We start from the raw sequence: 25,222 nt of genomic DNA on the forward strand, positions 1-25,222 counted from the left end.
AACCCACCACAACAGATGATGGTCCTATGGTAATTCTATGGTGGGATTTTCGATAGGGTTGTGTATAATATTATTTTAATAATTATTTATAATTATATATAAAATAATCATTGATTGACATATGGCCATATAAGGGACGCATTTGCGCATACTGTGATGTTGCTCTGTGATTGGTCGAGACCTCTATCACATCTTCCCGTTTCGACCAATAAGAGCCAAGGCAAAAGCGTGACACTTTTGCTGGCGACAGCGATGAGAAAATAAAGGCGTTTGCCATAATAACTGTAGGTGTCTGCAATAAAATATTGTTTGTAAATGTTCAAAACATTTCTGAAAAACACCGTTTTAACAGCATATATCTGTTTCTGGTTCTAATTGTACCCTTGATTTTATACGAATTTTTGTAGCGCGGCAGAGCGTACAGGCCTTGCTGTACCTCCGCCAAGGGTCGATCCAGTACTGCACTACTTCCGGGAGCGGCTAAGCGATTCCCCATTGCTGGAGGAAGGACAATGGCAATTCCAATGTGAGACCAACTAATATTTTTCACCCGAGCTCGCTGCTTTCGTATGATTCACACAGCAATCCTGTCATTGCCCCTGTCTTAATTTATTGTTGGGCGGCTCGTGCACGCAGTGACACTTGGGGTTACTTTTCCGTGCGTCATTGCGTGTAGGTCTATTATTTAGGGTGCTAGAGAACGGTTTGGTTAAGAATCTCCTCTGAGGGATGTGTCGTTATCTGGCAAACCATAGAACAAGTGCTACTACGAAAAACGGTGGACCGGCGCTGTTTCTGCAAAAGCCGATAAGTGGCGCCTCTTGGGCACATATTTTTGATAGGATCGAACCGCAGTTCATTTTTTCGCTTCTCGGCCTATTGGCTAAGATCAAAATAGACCTGCGGGTCAATATATCTCGGCCTTTGGCCAAGTGTAGCCCTTTGATCGATGCTAGGGGTAGGGACTCTACTCAAGGTCTCGGTTCTTAGAACAAGCCTTTAACCATTCCTTTCCCGGCAATGCTTGGGTCCCCGTTGCCCATCGGATGATTGCGTGCCCTGAACGGCTGGCATGGGGGAGCGGTGCTCTGGCACCGGACCTTCACGTCACAACACTACGCGAATGGCTGATGTTTTGTGCGCTGGGTCTTTTGTAAGCCAACGCAACTCGGATGTCTCCCATTTACATTGACATACCGAAGACTGAAAACCTGGAGATCCCCCTCCCCCCTTATGGATGCTCCCGCTCTAAGGGAGCCCATGACCATTTCCTGGTTCCAATGTCCCAATCATTTTCGAAAGCCACCTGTTTTCTTAACAGCTTAATATCTGTTACGGGTTCTATTTGTACCCATGATATTAAACTGATTTTTGTAGCGCGGCGGAGCGTTCGGGGCTTTCCCCACTTCCGCCACGGGTCGACCCGGTACTGCACTACCTCCGGGACCGGAGCAGCGACTTCCCCCTTTTGAGGGAAGACAATCGCAATTAAAAATCAGAAAAAATAATTCTTTTCACCCGAGCTTGCTGCTTTATTTTTTTAATATTGGAAGGGCACAGTGCAAAAACACACGGGATGAAAGGAAGAAGACGTACACACGAGTGCTTCTTCCTTTCGTCCCGTGTCGTTTTGCGCTGTGCCCTTCCAATATGAATCGATACCAACTTGCCCAATTTTCTATCGTTCTTCTTTACTTATTTAATTTTTTAGAACTTTTTTCCGACATTTACTGTTGTGTGCTTAATTTTACAAAAAACGCGGTATTAATTAGTAATTAATTATTTATGCAACCGTAAATATTTAGTAATTCCAGTTTAACTAGCAATTTATGAGTAATAATTAGCTAATAATCAGCAGTCAGTGTATATTTATGATTTTATAACTATTTACTTACTAATTAGCAACTGATCATTCATTGACATGGCCATATAGGTGACGCATTTGCGCCTACTGTGGTGTTGCTCTGTGATTGGTGGAGACCTCCATGACGTCTTCCCATCTCCACCATTAAGAGCCGCGGCAAAAGCGTGACACATTTTCTGGCGACAACGATGAGGCAATAAAGGCTTTTGCCTTAATATGGAGTTTTAGAATAGGGGGACCCAAGGCTTGGGGCCCCCAAGGAAATAGCGCGCGGCGGCGCAACGTGCTAGCCGAGTGGCGAGTTTTGGAATAGGGGTTTTCGCGGAGTCTTGCTTCGTTCGTCGATTGCAGCGCCACAAGTAAACCAAAGGAAAACATTTAAATATAAAAGAGCCAACAACGCAATTTTATTCATGAAAAAGTACTAAATTTGTGTAAAATTTGTCAGGCAAGACGAAATCGGCAAATTGTCAATCCAGGCCGAGGCTGGGAAACCTCGTTTGAACCTTCCGCGCTTTCCGCTGTCTAGTCCCCATGCCAACCAAAGGAGGCGAACTTGCTACGCCTAGTAGCTCGGTAAATCCGGAAGCAATCAGAAAATATAGTGCGTTTTATCGTTAAAATTTGGTAGTGCGGGCATCATGAGACATAGCATAAGCTTCGCTGGTCTTACGTTTTCCATGAACGCGTGATACCATGGAGCGGGGATTGCGAATGTGTGCCGAGGCGAGCGGCCGCCGCTTGGCCGAACGCCGCCATGTTGCCGTAACCAAAGCGACCCAACGGTGGCTTGGGGCGAACGCTATTTCCGAAAAATAGGAGCAGCCCCTAGCGTTAACCCAATGCCCCAAGCGCGCCTTACGTTCTGCGCATGTTCATTTCGACGCCCCAAGCTAGCTTTGGGGCCCCCTATTTTAAAGCTCTGTAATAACAGTAGGTGTCTGCAATAAAATATTGCTTGGAAATGTTCAAAATATTTCTGAAAAACACTGTTTTAACAGCGTATATATGTTGCTGGTTATAATTGTACCCTTGATATTGTCACGAACAATAAGGCTAGACGTACCTAAAAAGACCGGGAGAAGCTGTACCAGCAGCCAGCGTTCTGCACAGAGCGCGCGAGAAGACTTCACCGTCTTTTTCTCCAGGCGCCACCTAAGAATCTCGGAAACACCAGGTGGCATTACTTCTCCTCCTAAAAAAAACGAAACCAGAGGCTGATCGCGAGCAACGGGCGATGCCAGAGAAAACAAAAGGATAAGCACAAAAATCAAATAGAAAACGGAAGCGGGGTAAAGTGTCCTACATGGCAATGAAACAAGCGCATAGTACATTGCGCATTACCGCGTGAAATCCGGCTTTATGCTAACAACGTGCACCACTTATGAACGTGGTTGTCGACGCGAGGGCTGCACAGAACCCGCTGGAAGAACTTCGTATGTCACTTCCGTGACACGGCGCAGAACTTCGTAAGGTCCAAAGTAACGCGACATTAGTTTTTCAGACAAGCCGGGCAGGAGCACTGGTGTCCACACCCAACCTTGCTCTCCATGTTGGCATGTGACATGTCGATTATGGAGGTTGTAGAGACGCGTATCCTTACCCTGCTGTTGCTAAATGTGAATGCGGGCAAGTTGACGTGCTTCCTTGCCGCGCTGAGCAAACTGTTCGGCGTCTGGCTTGAGAACATGATCATCCGTGCAGCACGGAAGCATTGCATCCAACACCGTCTGAACGTCACGTCTATAGAGCATGGCGAATGTTGTAAAACGCGTCGTCTCTTGGATACCAGTGTTGTAGGCATATGTGACATACGGGAGAATCTCGTCCCAGGTCTTGTGCTGAGAGTCTATGCACTTTGCAATCATATCTGCGATCGTATTATTGAGCCTCTCTGTGAGGCCATTCATCTGTGGATGATAGGCAGTGGTTTTACGATGGCTCGTGTGACTGAGCTCTAATACGTACACGATTTGCTGCATAAAAAACTGGGCGATCTCAGATGACGTGCCACACTGCACCGAACGGGTTCCGCATACCGTGTGAGATAGTCGGTCGCGACTATAATCTATTTGTTACCGACCGATGTTAGCGGAAATGGGCCGAGAAGGTCGATACCGATTTGATCAAATGGAATCTGGGGTGGCGCAATAGGTTGGAGCAAACCCGCTGGCTTGAGAGGCGTTGCCTTTCGACGTTGCTACTCACGACAGCCTCTCACGAAGCGATGAACGGCGTCAACAAGTTTAGGCCAATAATAGGCTTGACGAACTCGGGCGAGTGTGCGTGCAAAGCCCAAGTGGCCAGAGTTGGGCTCATCATGACAAGCAAAAAGAATATCGGCACAGAGGTCGGTCGGCAGTACGAGGAGGTACGCTCGGCCAACAATGCTGGAGTTTTGCTTGAATAGAACGCCATTCCGGAGACAGAAAGCAGACAGTTTCCGAGCAAATTGGCGAGGGATATCAGCAGCTCGATCTTCCAGGTGATCAATGACAGGTTGAAGGTCCGGGTCACCTCGCTGTCGGGTCATTACGTCTGAAGCACTCACCAGTCCAAGAAAACCGCTCTCGTCGTCCGTGCTCTCATCGACTAAACCGACGGGAGTGCGCGACAGCGCGTCAGCATCTTCGTGCTTCTGGCCAGATTTATACATAATGGTGTACTCAAATTCTTGGAGGCGGAGGCTCCATCGTGCTAGGCGCCCCGATGGGGGGCGGAGGTTGGCCAGCCATCAAAAAGAATGGTGGTCGGTGACCACTTTAAAAGGGCGGCCATAGTGGTAAGGCCTAAATTTCATCGTTGCCAACACAACTGCAAGGCATTCCTTTTCCGTAGTGGAATAGTTTGTCTCGGCGCGGGATAGCGTGCGGCTGGCATACGCGAGGACCTTTTCGACGCCTGCTTGGTGTTGAACGAGTACAGCGCCGAGTCCGATATTGCTCGCGTCGGTGTGGACTTCGGTGTCAGCGTCTTCATGAAAGTGGGCAAGAACAGGGCTCGTTTTCAGTCGTCTGCGCAGCTCCGAAAAAGCCTCTTGTTGCTCGGCGCCCCACACGAACTGTGTATCATCGCGCGTGAGGCGAGTCAGGGGGGCGGAAACTTTGAAAAAATCGGCGATGAAGCTGCGGTAGTACGCGCAGAGACCCAGGAAGCGTTTCAAACCTCTCTTGGTTGCAGGAACGGGAAATATGGCGACAGAAGAAGTCTTGTCGGGGTCTGGACTCACGACCGCGGCGCTCACGACATCACCGAGGAACTTCAACTCTTTGTAGCCAAAGCAACATTTATCTGGGTTGAGTGTTAAGTCAGCTGACCGAAGGGCGTCTAACCATTTGCGCAGGCGTTGAAGGTGTTCGGCAAAGGTTTCAGAGAACACGACGACATCATCGAGGTAAACAAATTTGCCATTTGAGGCCAGCGAGGACCGTGTCCATCATGCGCTGAAAAGTAGCCGGCGCTGAACATAGGCCGAAAGGCAGCACTTAAACTCGTACAGACTATCTGGGGTGACAACAGCCGCTTTTTCGCGGTCCCGCTCATCTACCTCAATCTGCCAGTACCCGCTCTTCAGATGAAATGAGGAGTACTGGGCGCAACGTAGTCTGTAGAGCGAGTCGTCGATACGAGGCAGCGGGTAAACGTCTTTTTAGTGATTTTCTATAATCAATAGAGAAGCGGAGGGTGCCATCCTTTTCTTTACCAGCGCAACAGGGGACGACAATGTGCTGTTGGAGGGTGGAATGACACCATCACAAAGCACCTCCTGAACCTGTGTCTGAATCGCTTCACGTTCCGTAGTTGAGATGCGGTACGGCTGCTGGCATATAGACCCGGCATCGTCGGGCGTAATTATGCGGTGCTTCACAAGAGGTCGCAAACAAGCGCTGTATTCTAGGAGGAGAGAACGGAGTTCACGTTGCTGTGTTTTCAAGGAATCTGTACAAACATCAAGGCGATGAACGGATGGGCACACGTTTTCAACTGCACCGAAAGTAAAACATTCATAGACATCCGCTAAGCAGTCGGCGAATGCGATTGCAGTAGCACGGAAAAGATGACGGGGTTCGTTCGTGAAGTTAGTCACCAGGAGCTCTGATCGGCCGTTACGGAGGTAGATAAGACTCCGCGCTGAGATGATGCTATGGGTGAGCGAAAGGGAGGGATTGCCCTCAGCGACCGCCGTCCTTTCACGTAGTTCGTCGCAGGTAACAGTCACGAAAACACTGGAACGTGGCGTAATAGAAACGTTCTCAGCGGCAATTCGAAGGGCGGCGCGGTGGTCCTGGCGATTCTCGGTGTCAGTATCAGGAGCTTTCTCGGTCGAAATTGTCACGGTACGCTTCCGGAGATCGATAATGGCTCCTACTCCCGGAGAAATTCCACACCAAGGATACAGTCGCGGGAACAGTCAGGTATCACGAGGCAGCTGACAATAAACGTAGAGTTGCGAATTTGGACTCTCACCGTCCACTGACCACTCTGAGTCACGAGATGTCCGCCAGCGGTGCGAATCTGCTTGCCAGATCATGGCGTCATTACATTAGGATGCGCCGCTAGGTTTCCAATTAAAATCGAAAAATCAGCGCCAGTGTCTAGCAGTGCGCTAACCTTATAGCCATCGAGGAATACAAGTATATCTGTTTTCATGTGCACGAACTGTCGACGGGGCCGTCAAGTCAACGTCGCTCAGAGGTTGGGTTGTCGGCGGGTCTTCCTCGCGTCGGTTGCAAGCGGCCTCGCCCCCGGAGGTCGCTGTCTTTAGTTTTCCCGACGCGGACTAGGTGACCATCGCTGCGCCATCCAGGAGGAGCTGGGCTGCGACGATGGTCTACGTGTAGACGGAGAGCGTGACGGTCGCCGGGAAGTTGGCGCTATGCCCTGCGGGGATACGTAGTCCTCAATCTCACGAGGTCGTAGGCCGAGTGGAGGGTGACGCATGTTCATGGGAAATCCGTGCAGTCGCAGGTCTCGATAGGAGCACTGGCGATACAGATGAGCTGGTTCCCCGCAATGGAAGCACGGGCGCTGGCGATTTGGGGCGCACAGGAAAAATCGACACAGAAAGAAAGCGGCTGGACTACCAACTGAATTTATTAGCAAGAACGTTCTTGCTAATAACCTACGACAATAAGGCCTCCTTAGCGGTATCAAAGAACTTTGTTCAGGTGAGCAGACAAGCCTGCAGAGTGAAGACAAAAGCGGTAGACATGTGCAAGGACTTGCAGCTCACCAGGTTGGCGAATGGCATTAGCAAATGTAAAAAGGGTCACCTGGAGATATTTTTTTCCGTTAAAACGCACAAACCCGAAATGCCTTTCAGATGTATTGTCAGCGAGCGCGGCTCATGGCAACAGCAAATTAGCCGATTTCTTCTTGTAAACTTAAACAAACTTATTACTAATGATCCCTTCGCTACCAACAATGCGACAGATGTGACTGCCTATTTAAAAGAGCAGAAGGACATCGGGTTCATGTTCTCCATTGATGTTCAAGATTTATTTTATTCCGTCCCGCATGCAGAACTGTTTGAGGCCGTACGTGAGTGTATTGATTTTAATGGGGTTACAGCCTTTCAGAATTCATCAGGTATTAGTGTGGAAAGTTTCCTGTCACTTTTAGAGTGTTACCTTGGCTCCAGCTTTGTTTCGCTTGGAACAAAGATTTTTATTCAAAAAAGGGGAATTTGCATAGGTTCCTGTGTCGCCCCAGTGCTATGTAATATATTTTTGTCTTCTATTGACCGTGCCTTAGCACATTCTATTGACAACGGCTCTGTCCTGCGAATTTTTAGGTATGTTGACGACTTTCTGGTGATTTTAAAGACTAACCGTAACTTGACGCATGCCAGTAGGGTAGAAGGAATCTTAAGCCTGTTTGGACAACAAGGAACAGGCCTTACTTTCACCAATGAGATACCGGAGAACAATTGCCTGCAATTTTTAGATATTAACATCAGCTTTTCAAAAGGACGTGCCTGTTGGATGTATTTCCCCAGAGCTAAGAAAGAATTGTTGCCTTACGCTTCATCAAATTCTAAGACAGTTAAAAGGGCTATCGCTTCTCTTTGCTTGGAATCGGCGCTGATCAAGTCCTGCCCGCACATGATGGAAGTAAGTTTTAATAATCAGATTAACAGAGTTCAAAGGGCAGGCTTCCCGTGCTCTGTTGTGCCTGCAGTAGTAGAGACCCTGTTACAAAAAATGAAAGGCAAGAAAAGCTCCACCGCTAAGCCTCGAAAAGGGAGACCACAGGTGGTCCCTTATACGCACCGTGTCGCCCACAGCCTGAAAAAAGTTGCAGCCAGGTATGATGTGCCTGTCGTATTCTCAGCCCCGAGAAAGCTGAGCGGTTTGTGTGCACGCATCGGGCGGAAAAAGAAGCCGCAGTGCGAAAAGAGGCATGGCCAACCCTTTGTGGAATGTGCGGTCGGTGTGGTGTATGAAGTACCACTGACTTGCGGCAAGGTCTATACAGGCCAGACGGGTCGTTGTATTAACAACAGAGCACTGGAGCATTCGAATTCCCTAAGGAATGGAACCGGGTCTAATTTGCCCCTTCACTGTACAGAGTGCAGATGTGAGCCGGTGCTTGACGGCATTAAGATTCTCGGCAGAAGTCACGACAAAATAGCTCGTAAAGTTCTTGAAGCATATATGATAACACAGAAAGGAGATGCATGCTGTAGTGATTGTTCTGTTTCCTTACGAAGTAAGGAAATCAGGTTCAATCAATCTGTTTTGTAATCACCAGGCCTTGTTAGATATGTGTGTGCCCGTTATCATGGCGTTGATTCATGGTTTAATACCCGCGCGCAAAAATGTTTGTAATGTTTGTATGTGAATGTTTGTATTGTGTATGACTTTAGTTCCTTCTGACGCAGCTTTGCATAGATAGTGTTGTTTTATAGTTTTATATGTATGTAGTGATTACTGGGTAAGCGTAGGTACGATAAAGGAGTTACAATGGAAGTGAATTGTGGTACCACGACGGAAGGATGTGATGGCGATTGTGGAAAGGTCATGTGACTGAGCGCCTCTATATATTTCAGCCCCGTTCTTGCTAATAAATTCAGTTGGTAGTCCAGCCGCTTTCTTTCTGTGTCGATTTTTCCTGTGTGCGTTTTCTTGGCCGGTTAGTCTTACTTCATGCAATGCACCAACTAACCCAACAACGTGTTTTACCGAACCGCAGATCATCGCCAATATATCGCTTCTCGGCCTTTGGCCTAAGATCAAAGTATAGTACTTCTCGGCCTTTTGGCTAAGCCCGTAGGATGAGAGGAAGTCATTTTATCTTGTTCAAGGGGTCATGCTGCCCGTCTAGGGTGCCACCCCCTCCGTTCCTGTTGTACCATCGGTCCTGCTGCCCTAGTGCCTGGCCTCTGCCTGGCGTCCGGGGCTCCTGCTGCTGGCGGCCTGGTGTCCTGCCTCCTGGGTCTGCGAGGTCCTGCTGCTCGTCGTCGTGCCCCGGCGCCTGGCCTGTTCCAGGTGCCCTGGGCCCCTCCACCTGGCGGACCCCCCCTTCCTAAGGTCCAGCTGCCGGATGCCTGCGGTGCTACACCGGGTTTCCTGCCTGGCGCCCCGGTCGTGCGGTGATGGACCACCTACCTCCGAGTACTCGGCCTTCTAAGGCCCAGTGCTTCACCTTCAAGTTGCCGGAGCCTGCTCCGGCAGACGACATCATTGATGCCCTCGAGGGTGTCGTCGCTGTCGGGGGGCTGCAGTACTTGCAGCACCTCGGCGGAACTAAGTTCCTTGCTGCTGTTTCTTCGATGGCGCAAGACACCAATGTTGTTGCCGCGGGATCTGTGCTCGTCGGCAGTCACCATGTGCCGCTGGTGCAACTTGCTGCTCCAGTGGTTTTTGTTACTGTTTTCAGGCTGCTGCCATGTGTCAGTGAGGATGCCCTGACTGCAGCATTATCGCCATACGGAAAGGTGCAGGCCATCACTGAGCCCGGCATTAAAGGGAAGAGCCACGTACGCCAAGGGTGCCGTCTAGTGAAACTGGACATGGTACGAGCCCCACCGAACTTCCTGTCCATCGCGGGCTATCAAGTCATGCTCGATAATCGCGGCATGAAGCGAGTGTGCTCGCGATGGGGAAGAGAAGGTCACTTGGGCGCCGCCTGCTAAGTGACCAAATGCGGAGGCTGTTCCGCGTGCGGCCACAGCACTGAGACCTGCAGTACTGGTCGCAAGCGGTGTAGTAGGGCGCATGCCACTTCAGATTGCGTCCTGCCACGCACGTGCGCAACTGCTGTAGCAGCTGCTGCTGCCGCGCTCCACAAAGGGCCAAGCGGTGCTGCTGACTCTCCGCAGGAACCGTCTGATGGTGACCACGCGTCTCGAGACTCCGAACCCGAAGATAAAGCTTCAACGGTCACCATTGCTGCGGATGAACAAGGAGCAGCGGCCAACCTCGGTTCCGAAGCTGAAGGTCCTGCACACCGGAACTTCCATCCCTGGAGGAAACTTTGTTCGAACCGGAAATGACCGCGGCACAACGGACCTCCGAGGAGGTGTCCGAGTCCCTGACAGAAGACTCTCCGCACCATACACCCACTAAATCGCAGGAGGGATCAGGGAGAGCGAGGAGCGAAGAACGCCCTTTTCCGGGCTCATTAGCGGCTGCAATGCTCCAGCGACCCATTAGTGGGGACTCCTCGCTGCGGCCAATACAGAAGATGCCCGGTGCAGAAGAGGACCTTTCAAAGCGGACTCTTTCTTCGGATAGCGGGTCGGGCCCGTGCGGCTCGGCGCCGAAGAAAAAGCCCAAGAAGGTGAGCGGCAGCGAGGCAAGCGAAATGGACACTAGGCCTCCTGAGAAATAAGCCCCATGGCGCCAACAGGAGCGCGACAGGGCCTTAGCGGTCCACATCCCTCCTTTCCGATCTTCAGTGGTCCCGGCGTCCACCCCAAGGGGCCATCAAGGGATCTCCACCCCGGCCCGTCAACTCGGGCGGTACGGGGGACCAACGATGGACGGTGTGCGGGTTGGGACTGTGTTGATGCGCGAGTGACTGTGTTTTTTTCGCAGCCAAGTGCACCGACCTAACTCCCTTGCAGCCCTGCCGTTGGCCGGTTGGCATCGTCTTCCTGCCGCCGCGGGGGCGCCAGCCGTGGTGTCCCATGGATCAGTGAGACCTCTCGTCTGAGTGCCACTACTGCAACGCTGCGCCTTCATGGACTCTACCTGCCGCACCGCGCCGTGAGTGTGTCCGCATTGTTTGTTTTGTAGGTTCTCGGTTTGGCTTGTTATTTGAGTTAATTCAATTTCTTTACATGGCTTCCTTTAAGTTTCTTACTTTTAACGTGTGAGGGTTTCGCAACCCGGACATGCGGCGCGAAATTATTCATTTTGCGCGTTTACACGGAATTGATGTTGTGTTTTTACAGGAGTGCAATATACGTACTCCATCCGATGTATTATCTTTTCGTTCGAGTTTTCACATCGATGCATTCTTTTCGTTGACAGACTCACGGTGTTGTGGTGCAGACGTTATTTTAGTGACATCCGCGTTTCGCAATGGAGCGCATTGCACATACGGTATTGACGAGCGTGTTATCGCAGTAGACATGTTCTTAGAGAGGCGGAAGACGCGATTCATCCGCGCCTGGTCCGGACGGCATTATGGCGGCCTTCTACTAAAAGCTCTTTAACGTTCTCGGCGGCCTAATAACCAGTTTGGTGAACATGGTCATCCGGGATGGAAGGAAACCTGCTTCCTTCATAGGAGGACGTATCATATTGATCCCCAAAGAAGGAGCGTCGCTGTCATCTCCGGATGCATGGAGGCCGATAATGTTACTGAACAGCGACTACAAGTTGATTTCCTCCCTGCTCGCCAAGCGTATCCAGTCACTGCTGGCAGATTTAATCTGCCAATACCAATCGTCGGCGGTACCGGGATGCTCCGTATTTGCAGCTCTCACGTTCACCCGTGATGTGTTTGCATACGTACAAGAAAAAAGAGTGAGCGGAGTATTCATATCTTTGGGTCAAGCCAAAGCATTCGATAGGGTCAAGCGCCCTTATTTATATGAAATATTAAAGTACTACGGGCTTCCCGAAGAATTCATAGGGACCATGAAACCCTTGTACGAAGATGTGTCATGTGATTTGATATTGAACGGAGAAGCGCTCAACAACTTCGCTGTCACCCGCGGTGTGCGACAGGGTTGCCCATTGTCACCGGCAGTCTTTGTCCTGTCGTTGGACCCACTTCTTCGGCGCGTCCTCAACGAGCGTCGCATCCGTGGCTGTGCCAGGATAGGACAGGGTGAGGTTAAGATAATGGCATACGCACACGACATCTCCTTGTTTGTGCGTGACGGGCAAAGCCTACAGAGTTGCCTGGCAGTTTTCAGGGACTATGCATCGCTCTCGGGAGCGAAACTGAACGCGGGAAAATGTCACGCCCTCCGCTTCGGCGATTTCCAAGAGGCGCTCCAAGAGCCGATTCCCATGGTAGAGGCTGTTAGAGTACTAGGAGTCCTCTTTCAAGAAGGAAACGTATCCCCAACTACTTGGAGCCTAACGATTGATAAAACCAACAGGGTAGTCTCACACGCAGTGCGTTTTGACTTGACTATATGGCCGCCAAAAGCGCGGTTATCAAGAACAGGGTGCTTGCATTCGCGCTCTACGTAACAAGGGTGGCAGTGATGCGAAGACGTACGGCAGGTAGACTCGCCTCCCTAGTAGGCACCTTCCACTGGGGAGGACAGACGGCCCTAGTGGAGCGACATCTGATTCAACTTCCCTGTAATAGGGGAGGCCTCGAAATACCATGCGTTCAAACGGTTGCGCGTACGGTGATGGCAAAGCTGGTCGTGAGCCTTTTTGAGAAAGAAGTCTACCTAGGACGGCCCCTACTGCTATACTGGCTTAGCACCGCGAGGAGGGCCTTCACTCCTCAAAGACATTTGGGACCGCAAGCGGAAACGCCACACCCCTTCTACCAGGCCGCAGCCAGGTTCAAAGAAATGAACGACGTTAAAACAGAAGCTTGGGCATGTTGGTAATTCATTGTGTAGAACAGCGCGAAAAAACACGACAGGGACGAACGAAGACGACAAGACGAGCGCTGTACAATTCAAAGAAACCCTCATTGTGGACCTGCCAGATGCGAACATAGAGGAGGTGCCGCCAATAGAAATAAGTACCCTCATGGCGTGCGCTCGCCTAAGCGCAGAAGAGGTGGAGCGGACCGAGGCAAAGAGCCGGAGATCATGGGCCACGAGCAAAATGCCTGATCAGGACAAAGACTTTGAGTGGCGACGGCGGTGGGGCGTGCTTCCGACTCGGGACCGTCTCCATCGATGGGGGGTTGTCCCCAAAAGTCAGTGCCCGCAGTGCGGAGCACCGGAGGCAGGAGACCACTTCGCATTTGACTGCCGTGCATCGAGAGTGTTGTGGCGCCTGGTCTATCGCATGTCTTCGGTGCGGGTAAAACAACCGCGGGGTTCATTTGCGCGGCTTGGGATGGAGTGCACACTTTTTGTCTTCTGAAAGCGCCGCTTCCTTGCGGAAGCACGCAGGCAGCCGGCACGAGCCATGTAGTCAGCGCTGAAGAACCTTCGCCTCCTGCTCTGGGAATACCTATCGGAGAGGCCCGAAGTAGACGGAGAGGCGCGATTTCTGCAGCGCTGGCACACACGTTTCTTTGTCGTGAAACCGAACGGGCTAGTCATGCCGGCACTGATATATTGATTACACAGGTGGTGTGTATTTTCCTCTCTTGTGCATTGGGATGGGAAGACTTCACTTGTACCTTTTGTATCGTATCTTTTGTATCGTTTTGTACAATTTTATGTAAATTGCATGGACGTGCAGGCAGACCCTGCTACTGTGTAAGATTGTTAATATAGCGTGATTTGCATCGTACATATTGTATCGTTTTGTATCTTTTTTATGTAAATTGCATGGAAGTGCAGGCAGACATTGCTACGGGTTAATATGTGATGTAGTGTGTTTTGCACTATATGTACATACGTTTGGAAGTCAATATACTTCTCTTTGTGTAGTAGTAAACCTACGGCTCAGTATATCTTGGCCTTCGGCCAAGTGTAGCGCTTTGATCGATGCTAAGGGTCGGGACTCTACTCAAGGTATCTGGTTCTTAGCACAAGTCTTTACCCATTCCATTTCTGGCAATGATTGGGTTTCTCTTGCTCATCGGATGATTGGGTGCCCTGAACCGCTGGCGTGGGGGAGCGGTGCTCCGGCACCGGACCTTGACGTCACGACACTGCCCGATCGGCTGATCTCTTGTGCGGTTGGGTCTTTTGTATGCCAACGCAATTGGGTCGAGTCTCCCGTTTACATTGACATTCCGAAGTTTTGGTAAACCTGGACATCCCCCCCCCCCACCCTTTATGGATGCTCCTGCTCTTGGGGAGCTCATGACAATTTGCTCGTTCCAATGTCCCAGCATTGTCGAAACCACCTTTGTTCTTAAACAGCCTAATATCTGTTACGGGTTCTATTTGTACCCATGATATTAAACTGATTTTTGTAGCGCGGCCGAGCGTTCGGGGCTTTCCCCGCCTCTGCCACGGGTCGACACAGTACTGCACTACTTCCGGGACCAGCCCAGGGTCTCCCCCCTTTTGGGGGGAGTTGGGGGGAGGACAAGCGCAATTATAAAATTAGAAAAACTGCTTTGTTTGTTAATTTTTTTTTGCGGACTTTGTTTTTCCGACTTTTTGTTCCGACTTTTTTTCCGACTGCTTTCTGGCTTTCTTTCCCACTTTTACTGCTGTGTGGTTTATTTTACAATGAGCGCGGTATTATTGGTATATAATTATTTAGGCAACAGTAAATAATTAGTAATTACTGTTTAACTAGCCAATAATGAGTAATAGTTAGGTATTATTCAGCACTTAGTGTATAAATAATATTCTGATAAATATTTACTAGTAAATAGTAACTGATAATTGATTGACATTTTGCCATATAAGGTACGCATTTGAGCATACTATGGTACTGCTCTGTGATTGGTCAAGACCGCCATGACGTCTTCCCGTCTCGACCAATAAGAGCCGCGGCAAAAGCGTGACACTCTTGTTGACGACAACGATGAGGCAATAAAGGCTTTTGCCATAATAACAGTTGGTGTCTGCAATAAAGTATTGCTTGGAAATCTACAAAACATTCCTGAAAAACACTGTTTTAACAGCGTATATCTGTTGCTTGTTCTACATCAAGTGCTGCAGCGCAACGGCACGAAGCCTAGACAAGAGAATGGGACAGACGCAGCGCTGAACTGACAACATAAGTTTATTAAGGGTGCCAACGCTATATATAATCTGGCACCGCAGGAAAACATGAAATGAAAACATGTGACGGCACAGTCAACCTGTATCTCTCTGATCTCTCTGATATGGCAACGGATGGTGCGCTCACACATTTCGCACCAAGCTGCCAAATTTCCGATGCCTCAATAATCGTCCTTGTTAGCTTATCGTTTCGGGTGGTGACAATCCGGCTTTTGTTCAATAAAGGATAACACGAGCAGTCACGAAAGTAAATTCCTATATGGCAAACAGCATTCTTAACATTAGTGCGATGTTCCCTAAGTCTGTCATCCAGACAACGGCCAGTCCGGCCGATTTACGAAGAACGGCAGGAGAGGTGGTTCGAGTAAACAGCATTATTCATACAAGACACATATTTGCTGGGATTATTTTTCTTGAAATTGTTATCATCATCTCTCTTCTTACCAGTTCTATTCACGAGCGAGCACATGGAACTTAATCTGACAGGGGCTGGAAACACCAATTCAACACCACCTCTTTTCCTATTCCTTTCAAGTTATGTGACAAAACATGGATGTATGGTATAACAGCTACGTATAACAGCTCGAGCAAATAAGATTGTTTTTCTCTCTCTCAGCTACCCCCACTTACTCTAGATTTTTATAGCGCTGAAGAAACATCACAGGAAGAAAGACACAAAAGACAGAAGCTGTGGTGTTTCTGTGGTGTTTCTTCGGCGCTATAAAAATCAAGATCATGTACCAACTAACCCGTCAAAAAGTCCCACTTACTCTAAGGGTGTCTGGGAGTGTGCGCATCGTTAAGGGCGCATCAGTAATAATACCTTACAATTTTTAACGGGTGACAACTATTCAGACGTCCGCGACAGGACGTTTGGTGTAATTAAGCTCAGAGGACGGAGAACGAGTTGGAAGAGTTTACGAAGAGGTCGTAAACACGGTAGCAGCAGAGTGATAGCGAGAGGTACCGCGCGAAGGTAGTTGGGAAGGCCCATTTAGCAGTGCTGTGTGATAGCATTAGGCAGTTCAGACTGAAGATGAATCTCAAGGAGATTATTGCATTGGGCCTAGAGAAAGGTCTTAAAGGAGCCGAACTGCGAGAATGGGTGGACCGAAAAGAAAGGGAGGTTCTAGAGCAGGCTAAGGAAGAAAGAGAAGAGGCTCAGAAAGAAAGAGAGAGGCAAAAAAAAAGAAAAAGGTAAACAACGAGCCGAAAGAGAAAAAGAATGGCTGAGGAAGCAGGGAGAAAAGTGAAGAGAATTATAAAAGAGAGAGATATTCTTCTGAAGAAGCTAGCTGTGGTTCGGCATTTGAAAGGTATCACCGAGCCTCTGGAGGTTACCTTTCCTTATATTAGGAGTTACACTGAAACGAGTGAGTCGTTCACAGCCACAGATACTGTGGAAACCATCTCCGGAGGTCACAGTAAAGTTGTGGAGCAGACCGTTCCTGAAGCCGTTATTTGACAGCTCCTCCTCTAAATAAGTCATGCACTCAGACGTGGTGCAGTCCAACGTGGAGCTAGAATCCAGTCCTTCATCATCAGGCGGTGAGCACACGAATCAGGTTTCTGGCTCAACAACTGCCTTCGCAGCTTCGGCGCAAACTGTCATCTCGGAGGGCACATTCTCAATTTCCTGAGATATTTTAGCTCCGGTTCAGTCCTCTATTTCTGAAATTTCTGTTGCAGGAACGGTCTGTTACACAACCTTACAATGACTTCCGGAGATGGTTTCCACAGCACCTGTGGAAACCATGTGAAACAGACCGTTCCTGCAACAGAAATTTCAGAAAGAGAGGACTTAACCGGAGCTAAAGTTTCTCAGGAAATTGAGAATGTGCCCTCCGAGATGACAGTTTGCGCCGAAGCTGCGAAAGCAGTTGTCGAGTCAGAAACCTCATTCGTGTGCTCATCGCCTGATGATGAAGGACTGGATTCTAGCTCCACGTTAGATTGCACCACGTCTGAGTGCATGACTAATTTAGAGGAGGAGCTGTGAAATAACAGCGAGCACGAAAGCTCAGATGGAGCGGAAGCTCAAGACAGTATTCTTCCAAAAATTCAAGAGCTGGTTTGGAGCGATGGCTCGACTAATGAGGAAGTTCTTCCAACTGAGGAAGATGAGAAAGCCTTTTTCTCAGAGGAGACCATCAGTGCAGATCCTAGACTGATAGATTCAGATATGGAAGAAATCGAGGGTGCACTGCGATGAAAGAATTCAAGGAAAACTTTAAGGAACAAGAAGTAACTAAAAGTGAAGAGAGTATTAGTCTCCAGTAGAAAATGAGTCCTGCTTTAAGAAATTGCGACTGAAAGTCGTAAAGAAAAAGAAGGAAATCGAAAGAAATAATCGAGAACAAAGTGGTTCTCAACGAGATACTCGATCAATAAAATGTTCTGGCTATGCGAGTAAAACCGGAGAAAACGTGCCTCTGCTTATAGTGCGAAAGAAAGTAAAAATGAAAGGAAAAGAATTCAGCACTGCCCAGGCAAGTGAAATAGACCGAGGCAGGTCCAGAAGAAAAACAAAGCAGAAGCGTCTGAAAGACTGGAAGCGCAAGCGTAAAGAGAGCAGCCAAGACAAAAAAGGAACGAGACAACCGACAAGAAATAGTACTAAGCATGCTAGCGCCAGCACTGTCCGCAAGCATCTTATTGGCAGCACGAATGACCAGGGTCAAATTTCCAACCCGGAAGCAAAACTGAGTAAGAATCGAGACAGGAGCGACAACAACTTGCGATGGAAAAGGCTCATAGTAAAAGGAAAAAGAGCCGAACTCGCGAGAGGAGGAAACAACAGAGTCTCGTGAAAAAGAGAGCTTGCTTATCTCAAAGATGGAGACGAACTGCTGTGTTCCAAGGAGGAGGTGACACACGAGTGTGCAAATATAGGCGAAGCTATTCCTTGAGTTTGACGACTTCTGATTGGAAAAAAAATCTGCGCTTCTCTGTTGCTAAATTTTCATGTGTATCTTGACAACAGTGCGTTGTTATGTTTGTGAAATCATGGCATTGATGTCTGAATTTTGTAATGTGTGGCTGCAATTTGTGAAATTTGTGCAATGTATGTGGGTGACGTGGACATTTCCCCAATGTAGTTAGTGAGCGCATGCATGTGCGCGCGATGTTCGTGCGTATGGAGAATATTGTAGGACAATATTCTTTAATGGAGGGGCAGTGTCACGAAATCGGCGCACATTTTTATAAAGCCGGCGCGGCACGAGCCCCGTGCGGCGCCGCATCAAAAATTTCCGCAAGGTTGTAGAAAAACCTCCTTCCCCGCGCGAGAGAGCACGTAGCTTTGTACGCGTCGCCGTCACCCTCTTTCTCCTCACCCGGCGATGACGGTGATCCATCAGTCTGGAAAATTCCAGCTGTCTCCAGAACCTTCGGCGGCGCCTGACCAATGACGACGCGCGGCTCGACGGGAGGAAAAGGGAGCGCTCTAACCAGCGAAGCTACGAGTGTGTGCGCGCTAGCCTTAGCGCGCCTTAACAGACAGACGCGGCGCGCCCAATTTATGCAGACCGCGCCGCTTGTATAGTCAGTCAGTCTGTGGTTGCGGCGTGTTCGCTGGTGCTTCGGCTGGACTCTCGGGGATCAGCCGCTGCTGGCAAGCCCCCGGACCTGCGAAGGAGCGGCGCTCGTCTTGGATGGCGGCCACATCGTGACTCTCGAGGCGTCGGACTGCAACAGTACCCGGTGAACAATTTGGTGTTTGTTTATGCGACTGTCGTGTTTGATCTGTGTTGTAAAGCCTCTGTGTTATTGAATACCTCTGTAGTTGCATGCTTAGCGTTTGTTTTTCTGTGAACCTCTCGTCTCTGCAATTTTAGTGTTTGTGTATTCCTCTGTATCGACTCTTGCAGTGTATAAAATGTGTTTTGTTTGTTACTTCTGACTCCGACCCTCACTCTGGCTTGAACCGGCGAGAGCTGGGCACCAATCGGCCACTCCCTTCTGTCACTACAAGGTAGTTGCATTCCGGCTGAGCTTGCCCCGCAGGTCGAGGGCCTCTCCTTTGCTACCGGAACAGCTACCCCCATTCACTCTAAGGGTGCCTGGGAGTGTGCGCACCGTTAAGGGCGCATCGTTAATAATACCTTATAATTACTAACGGGTGACAAAGTGAAATGAATTCTAGGCCTCCCGAGAATTAAACACCATGGCACCAACAGGAGAGAGACCGGGCCGTAGCGGTCCGACTCCCTCTTTTCCGGTCTTCAGTGGTCCCGGCTTCCACCCCAAGGCGCCATCTAGGGATCACCATCCCAGCCCGTCGACTCGGGCGGTACGGGGGACGAACGATGGATGGTGTGCGGGTTGGGAATGGGTTGGCGCGCGTGTGACTGTGTGTTTTATCCGCAGCCGAGTGCACTGACCGGACTTCCTTGCTGCCCAGCCGTAGGCGCCGGTTGGCATCGTCGTCCTGCTGAGTTTTCAGTTCAATCTATATTTTTTGACATGCCTTCCTTTACGTTCCTTACTTTTAATGTGAGAGGGTTTCGCAACACAGACAAGCAGCGCGAAATTATTCATTTTGCGCGATTACACGGAGTTGATGTTTTATGTCTACAGGAGTGCAATATACGTACTCCTTACGATGTATTATCTTTTCGTTCATGTTTTCACATCGATGCATTCTTTTCCCTGACAGACTCACGGTGCTGCGGTGTAGGCGTTATTTTGTCACCCGCGTTTCGCAATGGAGCGCATTGCACGTACGGTCCTGACGGTCGTGTTATTGCAGTAGACATGTTCTTAGATGGGCGGAAGACGCGATTTGTGAACGTGTATGCTCCAATCACAAGAGCACTAACAATAACTAACAAATATCGTTCTAATTACTGAAACATCGCTTACTTCCACCACACCTAATGACTGTATTATTCCTCTAGGATACACCATATTTAGATGGGACAGAGATACTCGCGGTGGGGGCGTGGCAATCGTAGTTAAATCATCTCTCAAGGCGGCACAGGTGGACTGCAGTATATCGGAATCGGTCTGGTGCAGAATACACTTCGAAGACATCACGTATTTTGTTGGAACTATTTACCGGCCGCCTAACACACCCCCTGATTTTCTCGATGAATTGAGACTGTTTCTATCCGCGCATGCACACGCCGATGCACGGTTGGTAAGGGCTGGTGATTTTAACCTCCCGCACATTGACTGGGATAATATGTCACCTGGACACATAGAGACTTCGAGTGCAGAAAAACTGTTAGAACTTTTATTGTTGTATAACTTAAGACAAATTGTCTACGAAAATACTAGAGTGAAACTTCATTCTCAGTCTTTACTTGATCTTGTATTTGTTTCAAATAAAGTCGGCGATTGCGAACTGACTGTCATGGATGGCTTATCAGATCATAAGATGATTTTGCTTAATGTACCAGTTAACAAAAGCAATTGCACAGAGCCTTCCCCTCAGGTGCTAGTGAAAGATTACGCACGGGCGGACGACACATCTATATTGGATTACTTAGAAATTTCTTTTAGTGGATTTGAGTCAGCCCTCGAGCAGGGATCCCTGGAGCACTTATGGCAGCGGTTTAAAAATATAATAAAATTTTGCGTGGATCGTTTTATTCCCACATGGCGCAAGAAGAATACGGAAACACAACCCGTGGATAACCAGAGATATCATACACATGAAACGTAGACTACATAGATTACGTAAGAAGCAAGTTACTCCTGCCACCCTGATAGAACTACGTCACAGGATAAAAGCTGCTGTATCAGCATCGAAGCAACGCTTCTTCGATGAAACATTAACCGGCTATCTCAAAACCTCTCCTGATAAATTTTGGCGATATTTAGGTAAAAAAGCTGAAGGTATAAACCAGATCAAACTGGGAAAAACCATTTTAACTGCAAACTTGGAGATAGTGGACGGTTTTAATAAATTCTTTCAAACCGTCTTCACGAGATCTGCCGGAAACTTTAACACTGATCACTTAGATTTAGCACGGGCAAAAGACTGTACATTGGAAAACATTTCTTTCACGCAAAGGGGCGTACTTCAGCTATTATTAGATTTAGATGCGAAGAAGGCAGGTGGTCCCGATGGAATACCCACTGAATTTCTGAAAAGATATGCCGAATGGGTGTCTTTTTACTTGGATGCCATTTTTGACAAATCGCTCCAAGTGCATTCCGTACCAGAAGATGGGCGTTGTGCTGCCGTTATTCCCATATATAAAAATGGCAGCCGAATGCTCGTAACCAACTATCGACCTCTGTCGCTTACCTCAGTTTGTTGCAAACTCATGGAACACATCATAGCAAAACATATCACTGTGTACCTGAGGGTAATGGATTACTAAATGAGCACCAGCACGGTTTTCGACGAGGGCTCTCAACGACCACGCAACTTATAGAAACTATCTATGATTTTGCAAAGGCTTTAGATGACCGTCAGCAGATTGACATTATATGTGTAGATTTCGCGAAAACCTTTGATAAGGTGCCGCACAATGACTTGCTTCTTAAACTGCATGAAATAGGCATTAATTATGAGGTTCTGAAATGGATTAAGGCCTACCTGTCTGGCCGTAAGCAGGTTGTACGTGTTAACACCTGTGATTCTGGATTATTGGATGTGCACTCGGGCGTACCACAAGGGTCTGTGCTCAGACCATTGCTTTTTCTCGTCTATATAAATGAAATTGTTCCTGCTGTTGAGTTGCCTGTAAAAATTAAACTTTTTGCTGATGATTGTTTAGTTTATTGAGCAGTATCTTCTATGGAAGACCAGATTAAAATTAAACAATGCCTCAGTGCTTTCAATGACTGGTGTCAAAAATGGAAAATGCAAGTTAATTACGGTAAAACAACTTTCACACATATTACTAGAAAGAAAAATCCACTTGCCTTTCTGTTCTCTATAGGTAATAATTACTTGACAAATGTGTCTAGCTTTAAATATTTGGGTATAACTATTGCACATGATTTAAATTGGCGCTTGCATGTTGAAGCGATTTCATCGACTGCTTTTAAAAAGCTATGTTTTTTGAGAGCGAAATTGTCGAGGGCACCAAGGGATGTGAAGTTATTGTCATATAAGACATTCATTCGACCAGTGCTCGAGTATGCTTCAGCAGCCTGGAATCCTCACCAAAAGGTACTGCAAGACAATCTCGAGAAAATACGACTTGCGGCAAGCTTTATCTGTGGCAGATATAAGAGGACTGATTCTGTCACTGAAATGTTGCACTCCTTGAGCCGTTAGAAACGCGAAGAATAAAGCAAAGGTTGACAGTACTGCACCAAATACTGCATGACGATTTAAAGATAAATAAAGAAATGTACTTCCACCCACCTGCTAAGCATAGCGCCAGGTTGAATCATAATGCAACCATACGGCCGTACTTCGCTCGCACTAACGTATTTCGCTTTTTTTTTTCCTGAGGCGATAGAGCTCTGGAATAAATTGCCTACTCATATTGTACAAAGTGCCAGTAAAACAGCATTCCAGAAAAGTCTAGACCAATACTTTAATGAACGCTTACATGTCGTCCCCCGTGCGTCGCGTACTATTTATTACTTTGTATGTGCTTTTTTGCTTTCTGTGTCATTTTATCCAGCTCAGCAGCTTTCTGAGATGCTGTTTGTATATTTGTAACTCAAAGTGTTTGTTACTGTGTTCTGTCGTTTGAAATTTTAGATGTGTTATTGATTTTATGTGTATTGTTGATTCCCTCCCTGTCATGACCCTCAGTTAGGGTTAACAGTATGAATAAATAAATAAATAAATAAATAAGTTTTTAAAATCTATCGCGCCCCTTTCAAGGAATCCCACCCCTCTTGTGTTGGGAGATTTTAACTGCGTTCTCGACTCGGAGCGGGATATTAGACGACTAGGTCAGGGCGCATCCTGTTAACACGGAAAAGAGCTAAAAAAACTCGTGCGCCAGCTCCACCTCTAGGATGCGTGGGCGGAACTGCATGAAGAAGAGTTTGTTGCCACATGCACGAGCAACCGCAGCTCTAGTCGCATAGACCAGATCTACGTTCCACCTTGTCTGACGCCCCTCCTGGTTTCTTGCGAAGTGTTACCTCTCCCGCAAGACATTTCTAGCCTGGGTGACAACGCACCTGTCATGGCCACATTGAAATGTTCGGCAGGCCGCTTGAGACGTCCAACTCTATGGCGCATGGATGCGTCATTGATGCTGGACACCAAGATGTCAGCAACATTCGGGCGGAAATATGCAGCTCTGTTGCAAACATCAAACAGTTGTCACCCGAGGTGCGGGACAACCTGAAAATGGAATGGCGGCCAATCTTCGTTCGGGCAGGCAAGATGATAGGAGCACGGCACACCGCCGCACTAAACGAAGTGCTGAGATGAATAAGATAGTACAAAGAGCCGACGAGATAACGTTTGCCATGCGGGAGTACCTGGACACCTTGAGAACTAGACACCATCGTATCCTGCAAGATGGGTCTCAAAATGCTCAAAGCAGGGATGTGTTGCTCACAGCCGAGTGAACGGCTGATTTGATGCACAGCCGGAGCACACTTAGGCACGACAACCGAACGGCGCGGGTGGAGAGCGTGGAATTGAGCAACGGCCCAATGTCCGAGGATCCGGCCGTAGTCGCTCAAGTCTTCCGTGAACACTTTGCCTCGCTATTTACATCGGATCTCCAAATTGAAGCCGACTGGCACGCAGAAATCACAACCTTCTGTGACACCTTACCGGCACTGCCCGAGGCCGAGGGTGCAGCGATTTATGCACCAGCATTGTGCACGGAAGTGTTCCAGGTTCTACGAGACATGACGCATTCATCCGCGCCTGGTCCGGACGGCATTATGGCTGTTTTTTTACTCGGGGTTCTTTGACGTTTACGGCGGCCTAATAATGAGTTTGGTGAACATGGTAATCCGGGATGGAAGGAAACCTGCTTCCTTTACAGCAGGACACATCATTTTGATCCCCAAAGAAGGAGCGTTCCGTCATCTCCGGATGCATGGAGGCCGATAACGCTACTGAACAGCAATTACATGCTGATCACGTCCCTGCTTGCTAAGCTTCTCCGGCCAATTCTGGCAGACCTAATCTGCCCATTCCAATCTTCGGCTGTAGCAGGACGCTGTGTGTTTGCAGCTGTCACGTTCACTCGAGACGTGTTTGTACACGCGCAAGAAAAAAACTAGTGAGCGCAGGGTTCGTATCTTTGATCAAGCCCAGGCATTTGATATGGTCGAACAACCGTATATATATGAAGTCTTAACATGCTACGGGCTTCCCGAAGAATTTTAGGGACCATGAAACACCTGTATTAAGATATGACATGCAATTTGGTACTGAACGGAGAAGCGCTCCCTAATTTTTCTGTCACCCGAGGCGTGCGACAAGGCTGCCCACTATCTCCAGCACACTTTGTCCTGTCGCTGGAACCGCTGCTGCGGCGCGTCGTCAACCAGCGTCGCATTCGCGGCTTTCCCGGAATAGGACAGGATTCTGTTAAGATAATGGCATATGCAGATGACATCTCCTTGTGCACGACGTGCAGAGCCTACAAAGTTTCCTGACAGTCTTCAGGGACTATGGATGCTCTCGGCAGCGAACCTTAACATGGGGAAGCGTCACGCCCTCCGCTTTGTCAGGTTCCAAGAGGCGCACCCGGAGCCGCTCCCTTTTGTAGAGGCTGTCAGTGTATTAGGAGTCCTCTTTCAAGGAGGCGTATCCCCAAGGACTTGGAACCTGGCGATTGATAAAACCAGCAGGGTACTCTCAAACGCAGAGCGATTTGACCTGTCCATGGCTGCCAAAGTCACAGTTATCAAGAACAGTGCGTTTGCCTTCGCGCTCTATGTAGTAATGGTGGCAGTGATGCCAAGACGTACGGCAGGGAGGATCGCCTCCCTAGTAGGCACCTTCCTCTGGGGAGGACAGACGGCCCTAGTGGAGCGAAATCTTGTTCCACTTTCCTGTAACAGAGGAGGACTTGAAATACCATGCGTTCGAATGGTCGCGCGGACTGTGATGACTAAGCCGCTCATGAGCATTTGGAAAAAGACGATTTCCCAGTACGGCCCCTACTGCTATACTGGCTTAG

At 48.6% G+C, this 25,222-nt stretch overlaps 2 pseudogenes; both read left to right on the plus strand.

The window, feature by feature from the left end:
* The first annotated feature begins 1,280 nt into the window (after positions 1-1,280).
* Positions 1,281-1,460, plus strand: LOC146171045 (U2 spliceosomal RNA; annotated as a pseudogene).
* Positions 1,461-14,298: 12,838 nt separating this feature from the next.
* LOC146171046 (U2 spliceosomal RNA) lies at positions 14,299-14,472 on the plus strand (annotated as a pseudogene).
* Positions 14,473-25,222: the final 10,750 nt, after the last annotated feature.

This window comes from Amblyomma maculatum, unplaced genomic scaffold (genome assembly GCF_055883805.1).
Source record: "Amblyomma maculatum isolate TAMU_Amacu unplaced genomic scaffold, ASM5588380v1 scaffold_23, whole genome shotgun sequence".
Classification (NCBI taxonomy): domain Eukaryota; kingdom Metazoa; phylum Arthropoda; class Arachnida; order Ixodida; family Ixodidae; genus Amblyomma; species Amblyomma maculatum.